The sequence below is a fragment of the Panulirus ornatus genome, chromosome 18 (genome assembly GCF_036320965.1).
Source record: "Panulirus ornatus isolate Po-2019 chromosome 18, ASM3632096v1, whole genome shotgun sequence".
NCBI classification, from domain to species: Eukaryota; Metazoa; Arthropoda; class Malacostraca; order Decapoda; family Palinuridae; genus Panulirus; species Panulirus ornatus.
The window spans coordinates 39,692,297-39,697,649 of NC_092241.1; the positions used below are offsets into that span (position 1 = coordinate 39,692,297).

The window sequence follows — 5,353 nt, forward strand, 5'->3', positions numbered from 1 at the left end:
AAGGACCGATAGCCTCCCATACAGCTGTGGCCGAATTCTAAAGGCCACATTCAGCCAGAATTACCGGAAATAGGTTGTTCTGTTCAAGCGTTAAGCTGGGATTACCCTAAGGAGGCTGGTTTTGCTTCGGAAGGCGCTGGGGGCTTCGTGTAACAATCAAACTTTGGTATATTTTTCAAGCTTTGGGTTCGCCGAACAAGCTTAGCAGAGGATTAGAATTTGAACAAAAGTGGGAAAAATACTGATAACCGCATCTTGGCCTGACTTCAGCAGAGAGTTGACGAACATGATGCAATAGTGAGGCAAAACATATCAAAAACATTACGGGGAATTTTATGGCAACATTGGCTGTATGTCAGGTGCCATATCCCATCATACAGAGGGGATGGGCCCTGCTACATCTTGATGGATGATGCCAACACATGCTCTCAGTCACACAGTAGTATTCTTCCACATTTTCAATCTATGATTGCTTCCTGTTCTCTCACGCATCTCATCTAGTACAAATCTACTTAGAATCTAATGTTTCTTTCAAACAATATTATCCAAACACATCATGTGTAGGGTTGTCTCCTGTCTTAGCTTCACATTCACCTTTTAGAATATCTGTTCTCATCACTTTCACCATGTTTCACGCGCCTAGTTAATACTAATACACTCATGTACTTCGAAGTAACTAATTGTGTTATTACCTTCAAAATCTGAGTTACTTCCTTGCCTCCCATATCCTTTGAGATATCAGTGTCACTAGAAATTCCACCCAGATATATAGAAGCTCAACTCAGATTTTTATCAGACATATCCAGCATTCTGTTATCCTTACTTTGTTGCCAATTACTAAATCTCTCAAAATTTTCTGTTGCTCTTGCATGATTCAGTCAGCATTGTACCACCTCGAGAGAACACTTTCCTAATCATTCAATATTTTCCAGAGTTCCTCAATGCTGCTGTCCTGCAACCATTCTTCCTGCCATGATATCCACACACGATACATCGATAGAAATGCTGAATGAGGTTGACTTTAGCACTCTATACTCGTCTCACCCCAGTTGTAAACTAACTCCTCAGTCCCTCAGTAGCTATGTGATACCCTGTTTGATCTCCACATTCATTACCTTCCCTCATCTCTAGTGGGTTCTCCATCCGTTCTACTATAGATCATTTCAGGTCTCATTCTTAATCAGTATATGATCCTGACCCTAATGCAAAAACGGAGAACGTACAGTGATGGTCAGTACAGCAGTAGTTTAGCTGCAGTTACCAGTGTAACAGTAACGTAACGTTAGGTTCTGTAACTTGGTAACATTCAGTGAAGTAATGCTACAGTGATGCTCGGTATAGCTTGTCTTAATACAGTAAACGCTTGGTATCATATCAAGGTTTTCAGATCATTTTGATGGGGTACACTGTGTAGTAATGTTACCTACTGTAGCGGTCAGTAAAGTAATACATTGCACAATTCTATTCAGTGTAATATGATTCAGTGGGTAAGATTCAGAATAGTATTATTCAGTATATCATAGTTCAGTACATAAGCATTCAGTACTGTAACTCTGAGAGCTGAAGTGCTCATCAAAGCTCATATTGCCGTAAGACTCAATACAGACACAATAGCGCACCATTCGCCACTGTAACGCTTAGTACAGTAAAGCTTATTATATATATAATAAATGCAGTAATTCCCAATATGATAACTCATTACTGTAAAAGTAAGCACTTTTAACATTGTTGCTCTGTAGAATAACTCGGTACAGATTTTGTTTTAACAGTACAATAACTCTCAGTACAGTATCAATCACAGGTACAGTAATTACAGTCAAGTACCACTGAATGTCGTATTACATAGTATAGTAACACTTACTGTTGTAACAGTGCAATGATATTCAAAAAGGTAACACTCATTTGTAGTTATATTTAGTGGAGTAACACTCAGTGTAGTAGTAACATTCAAGGTTGCTCTTGTAACAAGTATTGTGGTAACATTCTTTCATAGTTATATTCTGTGAAGGAACGATTAATGTAGTAATAAAGTTCATGATAGTAACAATATCACTTATACTGTTGTTACAACTATTATTAAAACGCTCTGAGTTGCAGAATCATTGATGTACTAATGATTAAGGTAACGCTATCTAGTAACAAGCAGTACGGTAACACTCTCACTTTAGTAACACTATGTAGAGTGAAGTTCTAAATGATAATAACCAGGACGTAAACACTCATTAGAGATGCTCAGTCTGATTCCTGTAAGACAAAATTTACCTCAGTAGAGGACTATACAGACTAGCCTGAAGTTTGCTGACGAATTCTCCAAACTGCGGACAATAATACTCAGTCTAGTAATACTCAGGACATTAATCCTGAGTATTTTACCATCTGAAGACACTGACATTTAAGGTAGTACAGTGTTCAAGGACTGAACTCCGGCATCAGGTGAATGAAGTACTTGTGTTCATTTAAACCTACATCTCTCAAATTCCAAACCCTATGTACTGTTACTGGGGGTTTGAGACGGTAGGTTTAGGTTGCAAAATCTTATATGAAAAAAAAAAAACAGGGTCATCCTCTGTAGCGAAAAGTGTGTAGTCATGATCAGTTTTCTTTAGGAAGTATCGAGAAATGAAATGGGAAAGTGTCATTCAAGTTCATAGTTTTCACTATGTAAGTCGTGCTGGGATTAGCAAAGATCAGCGAATTGAGACGGAGTATAGAAATGGTTATCACAGGAGCATATGCAACGTTATCACTCACTTAAGTAGTGCCCAAGATCACTCACTTAAGTAGTGCCCAAGCTCACTCTCTTAAGTAGTGCCCAAGATCACTCACTTAAGTAGTGCCCAAGATCACTTACTTAAGTAGTGCCCAAGATCACTCACTTAAGTAGTGCCCAAGATCACTCACTTAAGTAGTGCCCAAGCTCACTCACTTAAGTAGTGCCCAAGATCACTCACTTAAGTAGTGCCCAAGATCACTCACTTAAGTAGTGCCCAAGATCACTCACTTAAGTAGTGCCCAAGCTCACTCACTTAAGTAGTGCCCAAGATCACTCACTTAAGTACTGCCCAAGATCACTCACTTAAGTAGTGCCCAAGCTCACTCACTTAAGTAGTAATGATAACATCACTAACACTTTCTGTTGGAACAATCCGTCTGATAACAATTCATTAATGGGTAATTCAGTTACGCTCATTATACTGATGATCAGTCCAGTAACACTCAGTCTAGTTATTAGCCATCCAGTAACGCCTAATTTAGTAGCAGTTAATCCAATATCACCAGTTTAGTGACAGTCATTCCAGAAGCAACCAACTTAGTAACAGTCATTCCACTAGCACCCAAGTTTGTAACAGTCATCCCAGTAACACTCCGTTTAGTAACGGTTATTCTAGTAACACTCAGTCTAGTAACGGTCATTCTAGGAATACCCAAAGTCGTAACGGTCTGTTCGGCAAAGCTCAATATACATATGGTCAGCCAAGTAACACTTCATGATGGAAATGGTCAGTACATCAGAATCCAATATCGTAATGGTATTATAATGGTTAGTATTGTAATACCCAGTATATAATTGATACCACTCAGTATCATGATAATCAGTCAAATATATCATTCAGTATAGCATGGCCAATCAAATCTCGCATTCAGTATTGTAATGATCAATGATGTAAACCAGATAACAGGAAAAACACTTAATCTAGTGACGCGTCTGATGTAGTAACGAACAGTCCAATAACGTTCATTGAAAGAGTAATTAGTTCTTAACATTTGCTGATGTTGTACTCATACTAGTAATAAACCAGTAGCACACACAGTAACATACATATCTTTAAAACTCAGTATACAGATGGCCAGGCCGGTAAGAGTAGACAGGTTTTCACATTATTAATAATATGATGAAAATCCAAAGAACACTCAGTATAATGATGTGGGGTCAGTAATGCTCGTTACAGACTTCATAAGTTTAGTAACACTCAGTACAGTAGTACTCAGATTAATAGCAATTAATACAGTAATGGTCAATTTGATAACATAACATTCAATCCAGTATTAATTAGGTTACAGTGTAGTACTACTTAGACTCGTGTAACACTCAGTATAGAAACGATCATTCTAGTAACGCTCAGTATGGTATCGTTTGGCTCAGTAACATTTACTACAGTACGATTCTGCCTAACAACACACATCCTAGCTATGAACAGCTTAGTAATACTAAGTATACTTTTGGATATTCCAGCAGCACAGTATAGCGGTCGTGTGACCACATCACTCATCATTTTACTAGTAAAGTAATGGTCTTTGCAGTATCACTCAAGTTAGTATTATTTCTTAAGTTAATACGACTGCTGTTAGTTTTACTGGTGCGTTATAATCTAAACTTCATAACAACATTAGCAGACAGTTTATACCGTCTCCTGTCTAGTGGTGACTGAAAGCACTCTGAAATCATTGCCATATGCAGTTTATTTCAAATCTTGATATACTTCTTATTCCATTAAAGTAACCAGAACTGAAATGTTTCAGTATTATATCAGGTCCCTCTTAATTACAGGCAGGAGTGAGTGTGTGTCAAGTCTACAGAGCTACAGGAGCGCCATCCTGAACGCTGGTTGCTTGCCTCATCGTCGTCTGCTCTAGATCTGAGTCTGCAACTTGGAATGTGGATGAGGCGCCACCTGGGACGGCCCAGTCATTAACCTGTCATTCTCCTGTGGCTCTCCCAGCTTCAGTGTCGTGATATAGTGGATATAGTACCAAGCCTTGACACCAGGTGCTAGCCAGCCTGTGTATGAGGTCGTACTATACACGTTCGTACCTTTAATTTTGCAGATCTGTCTGTGAGATTATCCTTTTACTCAATAAAAGTTGTTGTCAATATTGATGATTGTACATATGCGACGTTAGGACCTTCTTGTGTGTGTATTTGTATGTGGTTAGGATTGGTCATGTACGAAGCCAGGACAACAGAATGTGTTATATTTGGTAAATAACCTCAGAAAACCTATAAACTTACATAAGATATTCCAATCAAATCTAAAATAGAATGAATACGTGTCCATGTCTTTTTCATATCACCTTCATATAACAAATGATTTAAAGGTATACCATGCTATATATAATTTGTACAATAAAACAGGTTAGTTGGTCTTCAAGCCTATTGACTGCTAGGATCATAAGCAAGTCAACGTCAACATGTAATCATTAACTGGAAGATCTTGAACACCTTCCGGTGCCGAAGATAATCCTAAGATCACTGTCCATATCTAGCCCTTGCATAGGACTGGTTGGCTGGTTGTAAGCTAAATGCTTAACACATCTGCTACGGTCATTAAGGCCGTCTCCTTTAACATATCAT

At 38.3% G+C, this 5,353-nt stretch overlaps 1 long non-coding RNA gene across 3 annotated transcripts in view; it reads left to right on the forward strand.

The window, feature by feature from the left end:
- Window positions 1-5,054, forward strand: part of LOC139754905 (uncharacterized) — a 280,753-nt gene extending 275,699 nt beyond the window's left edge. For all 3 annotated transcript variants that reach the window (XR_011713970.1, XR_011713972.1, XR_011713971.1), the window contains one exon: window positions 4,550-5,054. This is a non-coding gene — a long non-coding RNA (uncharacterized lncRNA). The remainder of the gene's footprint in view (window positions 1-4,549) is intronic.
- The last annotated feature ends 299 nt before the right edge of the window (window positions 5,055-5,353 follow it).